This window comes from Lycium barbarum, chromosome 12, assembly GCF_019175385.1.
Source record: "Lycium barbarum isolate Lr01 chromosome 12, ASM1917538v2, whole genome shotgun sequence".
NCBI classification, from domain to species: domain Eukaryota; kingdom Viridiplantae; phylum Streptophyta; class Magnoliopsida; order Solanales; family Solanaceae; genus Lycium; species Lycium barbarum.
Window position 1 is genome coordinate 30,536,828 of NC_083348.1, and position 23,525 is coordinate 30,560,352.

Here is a 23,525-nt window from a genome sequence, read left to right on the forward strand (position 1 = left end):
TGGAATGAAACAATGTAAGTTGGAATGTTCGTCGGAATTTTTGATGTTTCGGGCGAAATATGGAAAGTAAGGAACTTCTTGAAATTATGTATAGTGTTTGGAACCTAATTGGGATGTGCTTGAATAACCTTGAATGGGTGAATGAATACAATAAGGTGAACATTAGTTTGGTATTGTGAAGTTTGAATGAAAGTTGTCAACTTATATAGTAAGGAAGAATATTGAAGTTAAAGTGCTTTAGTTGTGGTTTGTGTTGTTTGTGATGTTTGGGTTGTTGTTGATGTATTTTGAGCCGAGCTAAGTCTCGGGGGTGTTAGATATATAGGGGAAATGCTGCCGAAATTTCGGTAGGCAAAAAATGAAGTTAATGGGATTTTTAAGCTTAAGAATCTCTAATAGGTAACTTTGACCATTTGCAGATTCTGGACGAATCGGGATTTGAGTTTGGGGTGAGCATAAGACGTTTATAAGGTATGTAAAGCTTCCCACTTCTTCTTTTGGCATGTCTTAGTATGTTAGGTTGATATCGGAACCCCGGGAGCATTTCCGCTCCTCGAAATCCGATCTATAGAATGGCTACTATTCATTCAATTCAATTGAAGCCTAATGTTCTTATTTTGGCTAGAAAGCAATCAAACGTCCGAAACTTATGAAAATGCAATCGGATTACTTTGAAATCTTTATGTATGATCTTATAGACCCGAAATGCTCATAAATTTTGTTTGTCACCTCGACTTGACCCGAGGTGGGCCCGCTAACCCCGAGATGCCTTATTTGTCCTACTAGGCTCTTTTTTTTTTATAAGCTTCGATAAAGAATCTTCGAATTTGGAATTTATCTTTTATGAAATAATGTTTTGAACACCATGAGATACTAAGTTATGTTTTGAGCCATATGTACCACTTTGGAAATATTTTGTGAAATAGACTTTCGTACTAATTAATTATTTGACTATTTTGGTTAATGAATTGACTTATGAAGTAATCAAGTTTTGAAAGGCTATTTTGATATACAAATTGCATTGTTTGCTCACGACTCCGCTCATGCCTTATTATGACTTCGTTCACCGGTTCCCGGGCCGGTTATGATTCGTGCGCTCTATGATGATTCGGCCGTATGCTGTGTTACGGTTTCCCGAGGCCTCGCCATAGGGCCGGGTTCCATTTGGAGTTATGCTGTGATATGGCTGTGATGTGATACGCTCATATGTGTGTGCTCGGGGATGTACGGAGATTTGAACCTTCTGGTGTTATGCTGTGTGTGGCACCAGCGTCGGAGTGGTGACCACGTTCCTGAGCTTTGCATGATTTTGTTTGCATTATGTATATATGATTTTGATAAACATTTTGATATACTGTTCGGCATTTCTCTCTTTGGTATTCTGTTCGCTTTCAGTTGCGGCCTATATTTTTGTACTCCATGCTTTACCTGCTCAGTACATCTTTCGTACTGACCCCCTTCCTTCGGGGGGCTGCGTTTCATGCCCGCAGGTGCAGACGCCGGTGATCCACCACTGTAGGCTTCACTTCTGCTATTTCGGAGTACTCCCTTGATTCGGAGTCCACTTTTGGTATATATATCTTTCGCCATGTATATATTTCTGCATATCTGACTATTTGGGTACGGCGAGGCCCTGTCCCGTCATATGATTCTGTCGGTTAGTTTAGAGGTCTGTGGACATGTTTGTGGGTTATGGTCTGTCTGTATGCTTATGTGTATATGTTGTTTGGGCGATTCCATACGCCAAGGCGGCCGGTCCGCATATGTTTGTGCATTGCTTTGATTAGCCCTGTGTGGCCTCTGTTGGTGTTTGCTGTGTACAGGGTTATTCTGGTTAGTCCGAAAAATAAAAGAAACTCTGCCGAAATTTTTCTAGAAATGATCTGTATTTGGAATATAGCCTTGTCGTCTTCCGCTATATATTTGAATACGTTTGATAGATGGGTTTGGGTGCCCAGATCGGGCACTAGTCAAGGCCTATGGGGTTGGGTCGTGACAAAAGTGGTATCAGAGCAGTTTGTCCTCGGAATGTCTACAGACCGTGTCTCGTAGAGTCTTGTTTATCGATGTGTTGTGCACCACATCTATAAACAGGAGGCTACAGGGCATTTAGGGGGTTACTTTTCTTTGGAATCTTAGATCGTGCGATAGAGCTGTGCTATTAGAACGATTCTAATCTGATTCGTTATTGTGTTTGCAGTGATGCCTCCGAAGAAGGCAATGGCGGCCCAGAAGGCCAAGGCGAGGATGGGAGAGACCAATCAGGCACAGCGAGCTACCCGGGCTCGTGTTTATGATTTGCCGGAGGTCGTGCCTGATTCTGAGGGGTCCGCTACACCACCATTGGTACAGCCTGGAGCAGGTCCTTCAGCAGCTCCAGAGGCCCGAGTACCCGCTCCCGAGACTCCAGCTCCTCAGCCAGGGGCGGAGGACGGGACCCTGAGAGAGGTTGTACAGTTGCTGACCACATTGGTAGCGGGGCAGGCTCGCAGACGCGGGCGGAGGGACGATGATGATGATGACAGGCGTGACAGCCTGCGGGTTCGAGAGTTCTTATTGTGTGGCCCTCCAGAGTTTTTCGGGTCTAAGCCCGATGAGGACCCCCATGACTTTATTCGGGGGATGCGGCGCTCACGAGACTTGGTCAGGGCTTCAGAGACCGAGTCGGTCGAGTTGGCCTCGCATAGACTTCGGGATGTTGCTGCTCACTGGTATGAGTCCTGGGAGCTATCTAGGGGCGAAGGTGCTCCTCCAGCTACATGGGACGAGTTTGTGACTGCTTTCACCCGCCACTTTCTGCCCCCAGAATTGCGACGGGCGCGGGCTGATCGATTTTTACATCTGCAGCAGAGGGGTCGGAGCGTTCGTGAGTATAATGTGGAGTTTGATTCCCTGGCCTGGTATGCACCTGCCGTAGTAGCAGATATGTCCGATCGGATGCACAGATATGTTATGGGGTTGGATCGCTATTTGATCGACGACTGTATGGCACTGTCATTGCAGACAGATATGGATATTTCCCGACTTCAGGCTTACGCGCTGGGTATGGAGGACCGTCACAGGTCTGATTATTCTAGCAGAGATCGGGACAGGAGGCCGCCCAAGAGGGCTAGGTCCGCGGGATATTCTGGAGATTCTCGAGGCGGACAGCCTCAGCAGCAGCCGACAGGCAGACAGCTTCCTCCGTCCGGCCGGAGTACTCAGTCTGGCCGCAGGAGGTTTGATAGTGCAGGACCGTCTGGGGCCGGTCAGGGCTCCAGGGCGGCAGGTTCACAGGTGTCTAGAGGCCCCAGCCAGGCCAGACCACCCAGACCCCGTTGTTCTCATTGCGGGAAGTCTCATCCTGGGGAGTGATATCGAGCTACTGGAGCTTGTTTTTCGTGCGGTGGTCAGGGCCATTTTATGCGAGATTGTCCGTTGGCTAGCGGTTCTGGTAGTGTGGCTCAACCGACAGGGTCAGCCGCCGGTTCATCATCTGCTCCATCTGTTGCACGCCCTGCAGGGCGAGGTGCGCCGACACCGGCGGGCCGCGGTCGAGGCCGCGGTGGTGTTTCAGGTTCTAGCGGTCCCTCGAACTGCATATACGCATTGGCCAGCCGCCAGGATCAGGAGGCTTCGCCGAATGTCGTCACAGGTACATTAGTGGTTTTCTCCAGATCTGTATATGCATTGATTGACCCTGGTTCTACTTTATCGTATATTTCCCCGCTTGTTGCTAGTAAAATTGGGATAGTGTCTGAGCCTATAGAGCCATTTGAGGTAGCTACGCCGGTTGGGAATTTTGTGATAGCGAGGCAGGTCGATAAGGATTGTTCTGTGACTATTTATGATCGTTGCACTAAAGCGGATTTGATAGAGTTAGACATGCTCGAGTTTGATGTTATTATGGGCATGGACTGGTTGTCTTCCTGTTATGCTAATGTCGACTGCCAGAAAAAGGTAGTCCGTTTTCAGTTTCCAGGGGAACCAGTTATAGAGTGGTTCGGATCTACAGCATCGCCGAGGGGTAAGTTTATTTCATACCTCAAGGCTAAGAAAATGATCCAGAAGGGTTATATCTATCATTTGGTTCGTGTGCACGACACTACAGCTGAGACACCTACTATTCAGTCTGTTCCGGTCGTTAATGAATTCCCAGATGTATTTCCTGACGAGCTTCCTGGCCTTCCGCCTGAGCGGGAGATTGATTTTACTATAGAGTTGATGCCGGATACGCAGCCTATATCTATTCCTCCGTACAGAATGGCACCAGCTGAATTGAAGGAGTTGAAGGAGCATCTGAAAGATTTGTTGGATAAGGGCTTTATTAGACCCAGCACATCACCCTGGGGAGCGTCGGTATTATTTGTGAGAAAGAAAGATGGGTCACTGCGGATGTGTATTGATTATCGGCAACTGAATAAGGTGACTATAAAGAATAAATATCCCCTCCCTCGGATTGATGATTTGTTTGATCAGTTGCAGGGTGCTAAATATTTTTCGAAGGTAGATCTGCGCTCAGGTTATCATCAGGTGCGAGTGCGAGAATCTGATATCCCGAAGACTACTTTCAGGACCCGGTACGGGCATTATGAATTCAGAGTTATGTCTTTCGGGTTGACTAATGCTCCAGCGGTATTTATGGATCTCATGAATCGGGTATTTCGGCCTTTCTTGGATATGTTTGTTATTGTGTTCCTTGACGATATTCTGATTTACTCGCGATCAGCCGAGGAGCATTCGGATCATTTGAGGACGGTACTTGGTATTCTCCGTCAGCAGAAATTGTATGCTAAATTCTCCAAATGTGAATTTTGGTTAACTTCTGTGGCATTCTTGGGCCATATTGTCGGCGCAGACGGTATTCGGGTCGATACGCAGAAGATTGAGGCTGTGCAGAATTGGCCCAGGCCTACTACACCGACAGAGGTGCGCAGTTTTCTGGGATTAGCCGGGTATTATCGCAGGTTCGTGGAGAAATTTTCTTCTATTGCAGCACCACTGACGAAGCTTACTCAGAAAGCAGCGAAATATCTGTGGACCGATGCCTGCGAGCGCAGCTTCCAGATGTTGAAAGAAAACTTAGTTTCAGCACCAGTTTTGACTCTTCCAGAGGGATCAGATGGGTATGTTGTCTATTGTGACGCCTCTGGTATTGGGATAGGTTGTGTGTTGATGCAGCACGGTCGAGTCATAGCCTATGCTTCCCGGCAGCTCAGACCGCACGAGAAGAATTATCCCACTCATGATCTTGAGTTGCCGCAGTGATTCATGCTTTGAAGATTTGGCGGCATTATTTATATGGGGTCCATGTCGATATTTATACGGACCATAAGAGTCTCCAGTACATCTTTAAGCAGAAAGAATTGAATTTGCGGCAGCGGAGATGGCTTGAGCTACTGAAGGATTATGACGTTGATATTCTGTACCATCCTGGGAAAGCCAATGTGGTAGCGGATGCACTTAGCCGCAATTCTATGGGCAGCTTGGCTGATGTACCTTCTGGTAAGAAAGATTTGGTTCGTGATATTCACCAGCTGGCAAGCCTTGGAGTTCGTTTGGCGGATTCTGGAGATTCTGGGATTTCTGTTCGTGCAGTTGCTGAATCATCTATTATGGCAGAGGTAAAGCAGCGTCAGTTCGAAGATCCTATTCTGGTTCAGTACAGAGATGTGGCCCTTAGTAAAGCAAAGACTCCGTTTGAAATTTCGCCTGAAGGGGTATTATGATATGACGGCAGACTCTGTGTACCGGACGTTGCAGGCTTACGGCGGCAGATTATGGGCGAGGCGCATAATGCACGGTATTATGTTCATCATGGTTCCACTAAAATGTATCATGATCTCAGGTGTTTGTATTGGTGGGACGGTATGAAGAAAGATATTGCCAAGTTTGTTAGTCAGTGCCCGAATTGTCAGCAAGTTAAAATTGAACACCAGAAGCCCGGTGGGTTATTACAGGAGATGGAAATTCCATCCTGAAAATGGGAGATGATTAATATGGATTTCGTTGTTGGGTTACCGCGCACTCCACGCAGGTATGATTCTATTTGGGTTATTGTTGACAGATTGACGAAATCAGCCCACTTTCTCCCAGTCCGTACTACTTATTCGGCTGAGGATTATGCTAGATTATATATCAGAGAGATAGTCAGACTTCACGGAGTCCCTGTATCCATTATTACTGACCGAGGTGCCCAGTTCACGGCAAATTTCTGGAGGTCATTTCAGGAGGGATTAGGGACTCAGGTGAGCCTCAGTACAGCCTTTCATCCTCAGTCCGACGGGCAGGCCGAGCGCACTATTCAGACGCTGGAAGATATGTTACGGGCCTGCGTTATTGATTTCAGGGGCAGCTGGGATGATCATTTGCCGCTTATTGAGTTTGCCTATAATAATAGTTATCACTCCAACATTCAGATGGCACCGTATGAAGCCCTTTATGGCAGAAAATGCAGATCTCCTATTGGTTGGTTCGACGTGGGCGAGACTAAGTTAATCGGGCCAGATGTGATCCAGGAAGCAGTAGATAAGGTAAAGCTTATTCGGGAGCGATTATTGGCTGCATAGAGTCGGCAGAAAGCATATGCAGACAGACGACGTCGACCACTAGAGTTCCAGATTGGCGACTGGGTATTTCTGAAGGTGTCGCCTATGAAGGGTGTCATGAGATTCGGTAGAAAGGGTAAGTTGAGCCCCCGATACATTGGGTCGTATCAGATCGTTCGAAAGATAGGCGAGGTCGCCTACGAGCTAGATTTACCATCCGACTTGGAGGTCGTACACCCGGTGTTTCATGTGTCTATGTTGCGGAAATGTATTAGTGATCCTTCCAGGATATTTCCAGTGGATGACATTCAGGTAACGGAGCAGTTATCTTATGATGAGCAGCCTGTATCTATTCTGGATCGACAGGTGAGGAGACTACGCACTAAAGAAGTGCCCTCCGTTAAAGTCCTGTGGCGCAACAACAATCGGGAGGAGATGACTTGGGAAGCGGAGGACGAGATGAAGAAGAAATACCCCCATTTGTTCCCGACGTCCACAGGTAATCTAAACCCTTCAAATTTGTTGTATTGATTGACGAATGAATTGTGTGTGCTGACTATAAAGGGAGACTCCCCCGTTATATTATAAGACTAATTTAACATTCGGGGACGAATGTTCTTAAGGGGGGGGAGAATGTTATGTCCCGTGTTTTCGCATATTTGGAAATCGAGAAAAATGAATAAGACATGTGTGTTATAGGGAAATATTTTGATTCTAGATAATATGACTATGTTGGTTATGAAATCTTTGGTGCCAAGACATTGGGCAAGGCCGAGGGTAAATTTGAAATTTCGGAAATTAGTTTCGGGAATTACAAAACGGGACTTTTAATGAATTGGGCCAAGAAATTAGAACAAAAATTGAGGCCTAAAAGTTATGGGGTGGCCGGCCACAAGGGCTTGGCCCAAACCCATTTCTTTTATGATCATGTGACATAGATGTGCTCTCTTAAGTGGATATATACCAAGTCTTTCTTTAGAATTATCAAGAAACTCAATCAAAACAAAAGAAATTGAAGAACACCACAAAAAAAAGGCTCTCGGCCGAACTAGAGAAAGAAGAGAAAAAAAATTCCCAAGCCTTTGTGTTTGATCCAAGAATCTTGGTTTTCCCATAATTGTAGAGTACTCAAGACGCTCTTCGACGGGGTACAATTAGTTTGGCGAAAGGTGCAAGTTTGCGGCAAGTCGGAAATTCAAGTAAAGGTATGAATTTTGCTATTCTAATGTTATGGAATTGGCATGAATGTGTTAAGGATGGAGAATAGACGAGAATCCCGTAGTTTTGATGTGTGTGCAAAGTCGTGTGTGTGTGTGTGTTTGGTGTTGTAGCCGTGACCTATGGGAAGTGCAAAGCCACGTGAATTTAATCTTGTTTAGTTGTTTGTTGCGTTGTTGTGACCTTTATAACGTAAATGAATGCTTAATGAATTGAATTGGTGTTGGAAAATGATTTCGGAACATTATGGGAAAGTATATACCTTTGGTATATTTGTGTATATCATTGTATAATTATGATATTAAGGCTTCAAATGTGACTTATGGTTATTGTTAATGAATTTGGAATGAAACAATGTAAGTTGGAATGTTCGTCGGAATTTTTGATGTTTCGGGCGAAATATGGAAAGTAAGGAACTTCTTGAAATTATGTATAGTGTTTGGAACCTAATTGGGATGTGCTTGAATAACCTTGAATGGGTGAATCAATACAATAAAGTGAACATTAGTTTGGTATTGTGAATTTTGAATGAAAGTTGTCAACTTATATAGTAAGGAAGAATATTGAAGTTAAAGTGCTTTAGTTGTGGTTTGTGTTGTTTGTGATGTTTGGGTTGTTGTTGATGTATTTTGAGCCGAGCTAAGTCTCGGAGGTGTTAGATATATAGGGGAAATGCTGCCGAAATTTCGGTAGGCAAAAAATGAAGTTAATGGGATTTTTAAGCTTAAGAATCTCTAATAGGTAACTTTGACCATTTGCAAATTCTGGACGAATCGGGATTTGAGTTTGGGGTGAGCATAAGACGTTTATAAGGTATGTAAAGCTTCCCACTTCTTCTTTTGGCATGTCTTAGTATGTTAGGTTGATATCGGAACCCCGGGAGCATTTCCGCTCCTCGAAATCCGATCTATAGAATGGCTACTATTCATTCAATTCAATTGAAGCCTAATGTTCCTATTTTGGCTAGAAAGCAATCAAACGTCCGAAACTTATGAAAATGCAATCGGATTACTTTTAAATCTTTATGTATGATCTTATAGACCCGAAATGCTCATAAATTATGTTTGCCACCTCGACTTGACCCGAGGTGGGCCCGCTAACCCCGAGATGACTTATTTGTCCTACTAGGCTCTTTTTGTTTTGATAAGCTTCGATAAAGAATCTTCGAATTTGGAATTTATCTTTTATGAAATAATGTTTTGAACACCATGAGATACTAAGTTATGTTTTGAGCCATATGTACCACTTTGGAAATATTTTGTGAAATAGACTTTCGTACTAATTAATTATTTGACTATTTTGGTTAATGAATTGACTTATGAAGTAATCATGTTTTGAAAGGCTATGTTGATATACAAATTGCATTGTTTGTTCACGACTCCGCTCGTGCCTTATTATGACTTCGTTCACCGGTTCCCGGGCCGGTTATGATTCGTGCGCTCTATGATGATTCGGCCGTATGCTGTGTTACGGTTCCCCGAGGCCTTGCCATAGGGCCGGGTTCCGTTTGGAGTTATGCTGTGATATGGCTATGATGTGATACGCTCATATGTGTGTGTTCGGGGATGTACGGAGATTTGAACCTTCTGGTGTTATGCTGTGTGTGGCACCAGCGTCGGAGTGGTGACCACGTTCCTGAGCTTTGCATGATTTTGTTTGCATTATGTATATATGATTTTGATAAACATTTTGATATACTGTTCGGCATTTCTCTCTTTGGTATTCTGTTCGCTTTCAGTTGCGGCCTATATTTTTGTACTCCATGCTTTACCTGCTCAGTACATCTTTCGTACTGAGCCCCTTCCTTCGGGGGGCTGCGTTTCATGCCTGCAGGTGCAGACGCCGGTGATCCACCACTGTAGGCTTCACTTCTGCTATTTCGGAGTACTCCCTTGATTCGGAGTCCACTTTTGGTATATATATCTTTCGCCATGTATATATTTCTGCATATCTGACTATTTGGGAACGGCGGGGCCCTGTCCCGTCATATGATTCTGTCGGTTATTTTAGAGGTCTGTGGACATATTTGTGGGTTATGGTCTGTCTGTATGCTTATATGTATATGTTGTTTGGGTGATTCCATACGCCGAGGCGGCCGGTCCGCATATGTTTGTGCATTGCTTTGATTAGCCCTGTGTGGCCTCTGTTGGTGTTTGCTGTGTACAGGGTTATTTTGGTTAGTCCGAAAAACAAAGGAAACTCTGCCGAAATTTTTCTGGAAATTATCTGTATTTGGAATATAGCCTTGTCGGCTTCCGCTATATATTTGAATACGTTTGATAGATGGGTTTGGGTGCCCAGATCGGGCACTAGTCACGGCCTACGAGGTTGGGTCGTGACATAAAGTTTTCTATAGTAGAATATAAGATGTGATGATCAAGGGAAAAATAAAGGAAAAAAAAGAGTATGAATAGATAAGTTACAACAGATAGACAAAAGAGTTTTGGTATGTATGAGATACGTAAAATAGAACGAACCAAAGGAAGGGAAGTTTACAAATAAGATTAACACAAATCACAAGAACGGTTATGTAACCTGCAAGTATTTACAAGTCAAGGATGAGGATGAGTCTAGAGCTGAAACAGGCGTGGCAACTGTAAAGGATCACATGAGCTACCTATGAAAATTTGTCAAAATACTTGGTTCTCTATCGGTGTCTGAAGATCGATACATTTCAAAAAGATTTAGGGAAGATTATTGCGAGAATTTCTTGCTGCCCTCTCAAATGATTTTGAGGTAGTGAAGGAAGAACTAATGTAAGCTTGATGGAGATATTAAGAAGGAATGTGGAATTAGAAGAGATGCATTGGAAAGAGAAAGAGGGTGTGAAAACCCAAGTATACGCATTTACCTCCACACCTCTCCAGGAGAGATTCAAGATGAAACACTAACATTATGAGGTATGTATGATTTCTTTTCATGTTTTTGGTCGTGTGTGGCCAATTTGTATTGCTATTGTGTTGTGGCCCTGTGAGGAAATATTATTATGGGTTTTTGTGACAGGATGGTAGTGCCATATTATAGGGGAAACTCTGGAAAAAATTTCGTAGAATCCCCGAGTGTTTAACATTCGAGGACGAATGTTCCAAAAGGGGGGAAGAATGTTACACCTTGGAAAACTTTCCCGTTAACATACAGTGAATAGGCTAGCGAAGGGCACGACGTGTACGATGATTTGATAAGTAATAAATAGCATTTGATGATCCTAATCGAGATTCAAAGACATTTGACGTAAAGGAAGATGGTTGTCAAAAAAAGCAAGGGATATGTTGCGTGTCGGGTAAGAATTATGAGCGACGAGTTAATGATGGCGTAATGATGTCTTGGAATAGAGTGATAATGTCCCTTATATTGGTATTGAGGTGTTAATCAAGTGTCAAGAAGGTTCCATAAGGATTAAAGATCAAATGAGTCGACGAGAACGAGTTTCGAAGAGCTGGGCATTACACGGCCAAACATACTGGCCGTATAAAACATACGGACCGTATGTCCAGCCGTATTTCTTGCCCAGAATGAGGGTCCTCATTGGACCAGATCTACGGCCAGATATACGGTCAGTATAAATTATACGGACCGTATGTTGGTCCGTAGAATCTGATCGAGACATATTTTAAGTTGATATAAGACCCCTCTCTCTCATTAATTCATTTCATTTCACTTCCCCACACTTCAAGAATCCTCTAGAATTCTCTCCACACTTCACCTACAAGAAACCAAGATAAATCTATGATCAACTTTGTAAAACTAACAAAATCAAGTGTAGAAAACCTATCAAAGTTCATCTAAGCCACGAAATCCCAAGGGAAGTGAGCTAAGGTTTTTGTGCAAGAAGAGAATTCCCACTAAAGGCTTATTCTTCCATTATCTAAGGTGAGTTTTATGATCATTCCTTGTTGTTTAAGGTGTTGAAAGTCAAAAACACTTGGATTGTAGAAAGATATAGGAAATGGGTCATGAATGTGTGAATAGTGGCATTGTTAAATAGTAGTTTGTGGTGAATTATGAATATTGGTATGTTGTGATTGTAAGTATGTTGTGAACGACATTTAGAACATGGAATAAGTATTATATGTGAGAAAATGCAATAATGAGCTATGTCCATGATTGTCACACCCCAATTTTGGTAAGGCGTGACTGGCACTGGGCACCCTACAGGAACCGAGCGAACCAACTATAACTCACGTTTTCTGTATCTCGAAAGGAAACATAAGACCAAGGTACTATAATCCATAGGGGCACAAGCCCAAAAGATAACATACTTTCACCTTCAAACTAATCTCGAGTGCGTGTACCGGTAAGGCTATTTATAATAATGATACAACATAGTATAAGTCGAGATACTAATAGGATATCTAACTGTGCACATCTGTCTACGAGACTTTATAGGAGTACATGACATAAAGTGGTCGGAACAGGGCCTCGCCATACCCATGCAAATGCATATACAGCCATGCTGACTCACAGGGCAACTTCGAAGCAAGTGGAGCGCCACAACTCTACCTGCTGAGCTGGTATCCTTACTGAAAGATCCGTCAAGCTGTATCTCAAGACCTGCGGGCATGAAACGCAGCGCCCCCAGCAAAGGGACATCAGTACGAGCAATGTACTGAGTATGCAAGGCGGAAAGTGCAACAAAATAGCCATATACTAAAGATGAGAAGAATAATGATCAACCCGTCATTTCTGAACTACCAATGGAAATCTAGCATATGTATACATACCTCTTCATCTTCTTGCTATCTTTACTAGGTCCATATACCCTACCATAGTCCTGGTTACCTTATCACCAAATGCTATCTAAACATATGTTGCGGCGAGCAACCCGATCCATATATGATACATGTCTTTCTATACTCTCACATGCTTAACCATATCTATGTATAGTACTGTGCCTTTATCTTACTAATCATCCTATACTATCTGCCCAACTGATCAGTGGTAACTGCCCGATCGGCTGTAGTCCGGTGGTAATAGCCCGTCCGATTATCGCCCGACGGTAGAGCGCAACTGCGGTAACTGTCCGACTGGCTGCAGTCCAGTGGTAAATATATATATCTGCCCAACTGATCGTAGACCAGTGATAATTATAATCAACATCATAACTAAGCTTCTACGAGTAATCTCTATGCACTTCTCATGGTCTTCGCTTGACCCGTAGTGTCTACATAATCATATAAACCTTATAAGCACATCTCTGGCCATTAGTACTTTTTACCACTTGACTAGGCTACAACCAAATACTAAGATACAACATGAACCTCTCTTTGAACATTTAATACCTCATTAGAGATCCTCTGCTAGCACTCTGCTCATCTCCTATAAGGCATTCCTTAAGAACCTGTTCCTAAACTTATTGGATTATTATTATGAAACTGTCATCATGAATACGTCTCACCTTGAAGGAACAAAGTCATAAGATGAGATCAACTTGAATGAATAACATCAATATCCATGAAACAAGCTCAAGGATATCGCAAAAACATCGGTAATTGTAAGCTTTGGTACTTTTACAAACGAGTTTATTGAAGATGTCATATAGGTTCACAACAAAGGAATCATGCCTTAAGAAAGAAAGGTTTAGCCTTAACATACCTGGAATCTTGCTCCTTGACCTTTCCACTTATCTCTTGACTTGTAATCTACATATAAAATCATTCATACTATTATTAGGCTCACTGTCATACACTTGTCTTAAGCCTTTAATTAAAATCCCTTTATAATCTGCCGAAATTCGGGCAACATCTCCCCTGTTTATATGCCTAACCCGAAATCTTAATTCAGCAACCAATAACAACAACAACAACAATACCAACATCAATAACATAATTTCCAACACAAATATGTACCATAAAAAAGCCCACACGCTGTTTTCCAACTTCCATAACTAACCAACTGACTACACAATTATTTAACGACTTTATCTCCGTAAATAAACCTTAAATAATACCAAAAGAGAAAGATTCATACCTCTTTTATTTTTAAGACAGAAATACCCTCAATATCCACACTAAAATCCACCGCAAAACAATACTAGAATCACAACCATGCGTTACCCGGACCTAAACCACTACTTCGCGACTTAAAAATTGCTCACTTTTTGTTTCCCTCTCTCTCTCTCTTCAATTTCTGGAAATTTCCAGCAAAATCTGATGTAAAAAGAGGGTTCTTACCCTTTTTATAAGGGTCAAATTCGGGTCGTGGCTACTGTAGCAGCACTGCAGCAGGTCTGTACTGTAGCAATACTGTAGCACGCATTTCTGCTCTGTCAGCTGAACTTGTAACGTCCATAATTCTCTACTCTGATGTCCTATCGACGAGCGGTTTATTGCGTTGGAAACTAGACTCGACGAACTTCATTTTAGGCTTTGTTTCACTTCATATGCTAAGAGATATTCGTCCCTCAATTTGGACCAAAATTTTCACACGAAACTTTACCCATCCTTTTTCCAAAGTCATACTACTTCATTTCTTCCACTCATTTCCTCATAAAATATTCCGGTATACCTTATATACGTCCTTCACTCATTAAATATTCTTAATATTGCTTGCTCCTTGTATTCCAAAGTGGTTTTACTTAACCATAGCTCAACGTACTTACGTTCAAATTTAATAAGTGCTTCTTCAAAAGTACGGGGTGTAACAATGATTATGGAGAAATTGGAGTGAAATGGTGAAATGCGGATAATGTAGGTGAATGATGATTTTTTCTTGTGATATTGTGAACGTTGTTATCGATGTTTGGGAGTTGTGTGGAATATGGAGAAAGTAGTATAAACAAAGGAACAACAACAACAACAACAGCCCAGTGAAATCCCACATCTTGGGGTCTGGGAAGGGTATAATGTACGCAGACCTTACTCCTACCAAGGTAGGATGGCTGTTTCCGAGAGACCCTCAGCTCAATATAAACAAAGGAAATGTTGCCCAATTTTCTTTAGCTTTAGTAAGCACGTTTAAGTAATCGATTAGCTAATGTTAATGTGAATTCTCTTGAAGGTAAAGATGTGGGCATTGAAGGAGAACAAGCAAGTGATAAATTAGTTAAACGAAAAAGGTATGTGAGGCTAGTCCTTTCTTTCTATGGCATGAATCCTATGGCATGATTTTTCCTTCTTCTCCATGAATCTTCTACATCCCGGAAAGCTAAGAGCCTATGTTCATGAATAACCATAATGGAATCGGGGTTCACGGCCTTATGTCACCTCGATAAAGTATAGCAGTATTTGAGTTTCAATGCATGCATTATGATGAGTACATGTTGATGATATTACACCGCGCCTATATGGCCGGGCAGCACCACTAGTGGGCGGCATGAGATGGTACCCTGGACACGGGAGGCCTGGACACAGGTTAATGATTATCACACCGTACCTATATGGACGGGCAACTTATACATATATGCATACATTATGTAATGATGATTATGAAGTAAGCCAGCATGCATTATTTCCTTTATCTCATTGACGTATTATTATTATTACTTATGCCTCTCATACTCAGTACAATGTTCGTACTGACGTCCGTTTTCTTTGGACGTTGTATTCATGCCCACAGGTAGACAGGGAGGTGATCTTGATCCAAACTCGTAGTAGCTATTAGCTGACTTGAGAACACTCTATTGTCCCGGAGGTGCCTTTGATCATTCTTTTGTGTATATATGTACATTTTGGGCACGACGAGGTCCCGTCCCGTCCCTATGTTTATCACTCTAGTAGAGGCTCGTAGATACGTAGGTGTGGGTAGTATGGTCTCACGATGTTACTACTGTATATATATATATATTTTTTTTTTTTATCATTTTGATAGCCGAAAGGCTTATGTAAATAAAAGTATTTATGTTCTCAAATAAAAAAAATGATTTATTTATGATTTGAGTATGATGAGTAATAGAATGAGTGGTGCTCGGTGGTTAGCCCCGGGTACCCGTCATGGCCTCTAGTCGGGTTGTGACACATGACCTCACACGACCAATCAAAACAACCATAAATCAATAGTATGGCCTCACACGACCACTCACAACAACTATAAATAAACCAATACCTGGGGATGATGATGCTTCACATTGAGTCCCTTAGAACGCGGAAACTAGTACGGGTACTTTATCTGCATCTCCTTTTCAGCTTCCCAAGTCATCTCTTCAACATAATTGTTCCTCTAAAGCACTTTAACAGAAGCTACATCCTTAGTCCGCAATCGACAAACTTGTCTATCCAATATAGCTATAGGGACCTCCTCGTATGATAACTACTTGGTCACCTGGATATCTTTTACCAGTACGAATCTCGAACGATCTCCTGTACACTTACGGAGCATAGACACATGAATTACCGGATGTACAAACTTCAAGTCAGAAGGTAGCTCCAACTCATATTCCATCTTACCCATTGTACGAATAATTCTATATGGTCCTATGTATCGAGAGCTCAATTTTCCTTTCTTTCCAAATCTCATTACTCCTGTCATAGGTGAAACTTTCAGGAAAACCCTATCGCCTACTTTAAACTCTAACTCGTGTCGCCGATTATCTGTATAGGATTTTTGTCGAATCTGTGCTGCTAGTAATCTTTCTTGAATTACTTTCACTTTGTCAACTGCTTGCTGCATCAAATCTGGACCAACTAACTGATTTCTCCAACATCAAACCATCTTATAGGGGATCTACATAGTCATCCATATAAAGCATCATAAGGACCCATCTGAATGCTAGAATGATAACTATTATTACAGGCAAACTCGATAAGAGGTAAATGATCATCCCAACTGCCGTGAAAATCAAGCCCATAAGCTCTCACCATATCCTCAAGTGTCTGTAGAGTACTCTCCGTTTGTCCATTTGTCTGCGAATGAAATGCAGTACTAAGACTCACCTGAGTCCCCAATCGATTCTGAAAAGATTTCCAGAAGTTAGCTGTGAACTGTGCTCCCCTATCCGAAATAATGGCTGTAGGAACACCTTGAAGTCATACAATCTACTTAAGATAAAGCTTCATATAATCTTCAGCTGCATAAGCAGTTCTGACAGGTAAGAAATGAGCGGACTTTGTAAGTCTATCAACTACGGCCCATATTGAATCATACTTCCGTTGCTTATGGGGAAAACCTGTAATGAAATCCATATTAATTACCTCCCATTTCCATGTCGGAATCTCCATAGCTTACAATATACCTCCGGGCTTCTGGTGGTCTATTTTAACTTGATGACAATTTGGACACTGAGCGACAAACTCTACTATATCTTTCTTGAGATCATGATACATCTTTGTTGTGCCCGGATGGGTAGAATATCGAGAACAATGGGCTTTCCCCATAACCTGCTGACGGAGGCCTGCAACATTTGGAATGCACAATCTGCCTCGATATCTAAGCACTCCATCTCTTATGATCAAAAAGGGTGTTTTTTTTTTCTGTGGAGTTGTATCTCAGTAATGAACTAAAACAGGATCCTCGTATTGACGCTCCTTTATCTCTGCTACCAAAGATGACATTGTTGTATCCTGAACTGTAACTCTTGTATCACTGGAGTATAACAACTGGACTCCCAAACTGGCTAGCTGACAAATATCACGGGCTTGCTCCTTCTTCTCTCGCTGCAAATATGATAAACTACCCACATACTTACGACTAAGAGCATCGGCTACTACATTAGCCTTTCCAAGATGGTACAGAATATCAACATCATAATCCTTTAGCAACTCTAGCCATCGCCTCTGACATAAGTTCAAGTCCTTCTACTTAAAGATGTATTGAAGGCTCTTATGGTCGGTATAGATATCAACATGGATGCCATATAAATAATGCCTCCACATTTTCAAGGCATGAATCACCGCAGCTAACTCAAGATCATGGGTCGGATAATTCTTCTTGGGCTTCTTCAGCAGCCTAGAAGCATAAGCAACAACCTTACCATACTGCATCAAAACACAGCCCAACCTAATACCCGAAGCATCACAATAAATCACATATCCATCTGCTCCCTCGGGAAGAGTCAAGATGAGTGTTGAGATCAACTTGTCCTTTAATATTTGGAAACTTTGCTTTCATGCATCCGTCTGCTAAAACTTGGCTGATTTCTGAGTCAGCTTAGTCAAAGGGGCTGAAAGATAAGAAAATCCTTCTACGAACCATCTATAATATCCAGCCAGACCCAAGAAACTACGTATCTCCGTTGGTGTCGTGGGCCTTGGCCAATTCTTCACAGCTTCGATCTTTTGACCATCTACTCTAATGCATTCGTCTGAAATAATGTGACCCATAAAAACAACAAAGTTTAACTAGAACTCACACTTGGAGAACTTGGCATACAACTCTCTACCTCGAAGAACTCTAAGCATTGCTCGTAGATGTTCTGCATGATCGGCATCTGACGGTGAATAAACTAGAATATCACCTATAAACACAATCACGAAAAAATCTCGGAAGGGCCTGAATACGCAATTCATCAAGTCCATGAACACAGCTGGATCATTAGTTAACCCGAATGACATAACACGGAACTCATAATGGCCATACCTAGTCCGAAATGCCATCTTCAGAATGTCTTTGTCCTTCATCCTAACCTGGTGATATCCCGATCTCAAGTCTATCTATGAGAAGTATTTGGCACCTTGTAGCTGATCAAACAAGTCATCAATCCTCATAAGTGGGTACTTATTCATTATAGTCACCTTATTCAATTTCCTATAATCAATACACATTCGCAAGGAGCCATCCTTCTTTCTGACAAACAATACTGGCGCTCTCTACTGTGATGTACTGGGCCTAATAAAGCCCTTCTCAAGTAGATCCTTCAACTACTCCTTCAATTCTTTCAACTCCGCATGTGCCATTCTATGAGGAGGAATAGATATTGGCTGAGTATCTAGCAATAGATCAATACAGAAATCGATTTCCCGCTCCGGCAAAATGCCTGGAAGCTTATCTAGAAACACTTCTGGAAACTCATTCACCATAGGAACGGACTGAAAGGTCGGTGACTCTGATTGTACATCTTGAACCCGAACCAGGTGATAGATGTACCCTTTTTTGATCATCCTTCTTCCCTTGAGGTAGGAAATAAACCAACCCCTCGGCGAAAGAGCCTTGAACTTTCACTCTAGGTTTTGGCTCGCCTAGAAACTGAAATCAAACTATCTTTGTTCTGCAATCAACATTAGCATAACAGGAAGCCAACCAATCTATACCCATAATAACATCGAAATCAATCATGTCTAACTCAATCAAATCTGCTAGAGTATGGCGATTGCAAACCATCACTACACAACCTCGGTATACTCGCCTAGCTATGACTGGATCACCAACTGGTGTAGACACCTCGAAAGGTTTAATCAACTCGGTATCTATCCCAAACTTGCCGGCAACAAATGGCGTAACATATTATAAAGTAGAACCTGGGTCAATCAGTGCATACATATCATAGGAGGAGATTGATAATATACCTGTGACGACATCAGGAGACGACTCACGATCCTACCTACCGGCTAGCGCATATACGCGGTGCTGAGGACCACTCGAGCTGGATACTCCACTCCTCCCTCTACCTCATCCTGCTGGTGTCTGAGAAACTTTCCCTAAAGGGCGCACTACAAAAGAAGGACCAGCTACAGACCCTGTGGGCTGAACCATACTCCCACTCTCTCTCATCGGACATTGGCGCACCCTATGACTTGGCTGGCCACAAGCATAATAAGCATTTGATCCCAGTCGACACTGACCTGCATGTAACTTGCCACACTGGGTACACCGCAGCAAAGGGTGTCTCATCTGGCCTAACTCCAGTCTATGCTGAGAACCCGAAGCTCCAAAACTCTGACTCGCTTCGGAATAAGATGATCGATCAAATCTGGGGCCAATAAACTGCGGCGGTGCACTCACTACCGAATGGAATGGATACCGGGAATATTGTTGTCTCTATCCTCCTCTGAACACACTCTCGATATCTAAAGATCTATCCCTGTTACCGTGGCCTCGGTCATGCTCACGCTCTGTCCTCCGCTGCCGCTTACGGTCCTCCAAATTCTGTGCATATGCCTGAATACGAGAAATATCCCGGCCCGGCTGAACCAAGAAAGGACACATTTTTATAAGAAAGCTATATTTTGAGAAAAAACCATGTTTTACGAGAGTTACCGATTTTATGGAAAAGTATATTTTATACGACTTTCTCTAAAAGAGCTTATTGATTATGACTAAAAGTCTGTTAGTGCACATTCCTTGGCCTTCGTTAAATTCCACAAAATGTCACGTAAAATTCTTATGCTTGTTTATTGATATCATAACAATTATTGATAGTCCTTTTGGCCTCCATATACATTCCATAACTAATTCGGAGGTCACGACCATACGTCACTCCGAAAGGCCCATGTCTATTTCTTGAACTCTGCATGCATTTATATATATACTCTGTTTACACTATTTTACTTATCGAGCCGCGCTATAGTCGGCCGGGTACGACACGAAGATGTGCAACCACTGATCAGTTGGGTATATTTACCCAGTCCCGAAAAGGGCCGGGTACTGTCACGACCCGGCTAGGGGCCGTGACGGGTACCCGGGGCTAACTGCCGAGCACCGCTCGTACTAGTACTTCTTAGGCTTATTTAACAATCATTTATCAGATTCATGCTCGATTAATAAGAAACCCATTTTCCTTTAAAAACATAATGATTTTATACACATGAGCCCTTAGGCTAGCAAAATAATATATATGTATATATTTACACAATGACCACGCCGTGAAACCACATGACCCACATTGAGTATCTACGAGCCTCTATGAGATGACATCCATAATTATACACAAAAGAATCCTCATTGGCACCTCCAGGACAATGGGGTGCTTTTAGTCAGCTAACAGCCTCTAAGAATCTGGAGCAAGATCTCCTCCCTGTCTACCTGTGGGCATGAACACAGCGTCAAAAGAAAACCGACGTCAGTACGAATATTGTACTGAGTATGTAAGGCAGGAATGAAATAAACAAACATAATAGAGGGATCAAGAATCATGAGAGAAGGATATAACCTGGATGTATATCATGGACAACCTACTCTCTACATACATCGCATTTTACATAATCATAGTATACATGTTATCACATCCCATACATCATCACATACATCATCATATACGTCATATACGTCATCACATACATCCTCACATCATAATCCGCATCGTTACCCGCGTCCGGGTAACCCTCATATGCCGCCCACTAGTGGCGATCATGCCCGACCCTCTAGGCCCGGTGTAAATATAGCAGCCCGCATTAGCGGTGACATGCCCGGCCATATAGGCACGGTGGAATCATACGCAGCCCGCATTAGCGGTGACATGCCCGGCAATATAGGCACGGTGGAATCATATCATCACAAAAATCAATCCTAACACATCACTATTACACATCGCATGCCATAGCATCTTGATATCATTTCTTGGTATTCTATGCATCCCATAGTCGTATTACAAGATAGCATTATTTATCATCTTATTGTCATAGCATACATTAGCGGTAAGAGCATATATTAGGCTTTAAGGCAACCACACTATGTCGGCGTGACGTAAGGTCATGAACCCCCGATTGTATTATGGACATTTTATGAGTATCATGCCTCGCCTTGAAGGAAATAAAGCATAAGGCGAGTGTTAACAATAATAACATCATTAGCATTGTAGGAACATCATGCCACAATTTCTTGAATCCTATACTCTAGCTCATTGTCATTATTATCATGCTTATAGGTGATTCGATATATAGAAGGACTCATAATGTCACGACCCAACCCCGTAGGCCGCGACTAGTGTCCGACGTGGACACTCGTATATACTTACCCACCAAATCTCACTTATGCCTATATATTATGAATCTCGTGCGTCCCAAATTATAAACATATCTTTTAAACCATTATTTATATCATAAAACATAGATCGATCATATTAACGTAGTGTAGGGGCAAACTGGGCACAAACCAAGCAAACATCACTGACCAAACACGACCCATGACCCACATACATGTCTACAGGCCTCTAATACAGACAACGGAATCATATGACGGGACAGGGCCCCGCCGTACCCAAAATAACCATAAACACGAAATCATATACAACAGAGAGTTTTGTACCGAAAGTATGGGCTCCAGTTCAAAGGAGCACTCCAAGCAGCAGACTGTGTACCCTAGGCTGGCGGATCACCACAATAAGCGTCTGTACCTGCGGGCATGAAACGCAGCCCCCGAAGAAAGGGGGTCAGTACGGAATATGTACTGCATATGTAAAGCATGGAATACAGAAATCAGAACTATAGTCGAAACAAGCGGTAAAAGAATGAGTACATGGTCCAGAATATCAAATCACTCACTCCCCAGACCCAGATCATACAGATCATCACAAATCATACAAACCGATATAACCTGTCAAAAGGGTTGCCAAACGTACAGGGTTTCCAGACACAACTTGTGCCTACCTAGCTCATGTGTCAGACGGAGTGTATGACATACAGAATACTCAGATGACGTCATATATCAGAAGGAATACGGGACTTACCGAGTACTCAGATGATATAGTATACCGGTTGGAATACAGGACATACAGAGTATCAGAACTTACTTTTCAGACACAGATCACACATAGTGCACATTATAGTCATATGCCATATCAGGACGCCATAGCGTATCGGATCAGACGCTGTAACCTGCGAATCATATGATGTCTACAAGGAGTGTGACACCTCGAGCTCAGCCCAGTACAGTGGTCACACCATACATAAACGTATCGTATCAGGCGGCATACAGCCGGAGTATATCATATCAGATCGTATCATATCATATCAGAACACGCGCCTACAAGGGGTATGCCACCTCGAGCTCGGCCCAGTACAGTGGTCATCCCATGCAGGAACTGCCCGTTTTTCCCGCTCGAGCTCTGCCCAGTACACGGGTCAAGGATCAGTCTTGGGAGCTCGAGCTCTACCCAGTACACTTCCAACGCGTCTGCCTGGTATCAGATTATGCAGCGCAGATACTGTCCGCTTTGGGGATCGAGTTCAGCCCAGACAACCCCTCACGGTTTTATTTCAGAACACAGTAGACAATATAGGGGAACAGCTCACGATAACATATCCTGGCCCGGCTTAGTGAATAGACATGCTAAGGCTCACACGAGCAGAGTAGTGAGAAACCAGATGCACATAGAAACCAAGACTCGACAGACAAGCGTCCTTACCGATACCTGGAGGCTTGGAACAGATTTCAGGTCAATCCAACGTAGTATGAGAAGGTTACGAGCGTTTGAAGTACAGAACGCTTTATAAGCATTTCAGAAGCCTTTTTCGGAGAATCAGAGTCATAGTCATACCAGGCACCTTCAGATGTCCTTACGAATCAGATCAAACGGAGTTTTTGGAACCATATGTACATACAGAAAGATCATGAACGTTTTTGGTACCGGAACCTCTTCGGACACTTCTAAACAATCCGATGTCGTATACGAAAGTTGGAGACGCTAAAGCTTACAGAGAACATTCATATTGGATACTCACATCAGAGTACTTGTATCAGAATACTCATAGAAGAATACTTATAATAGAACACTTACATCAGAAATCTTATTTCAGAATGCTTATGTCGAATAGTTATTTCAGAAGACTCATATCATAATACTTTATCCGGATACTTATATCAAAATACTTACATCAGATTGTCATAGTGCATACGGTCGTATCGGAACACCTATGCCCGGATACTCATGTCAACAAAAGGGCATACGGTCGAATTGTCATAGTGCGCGTGATC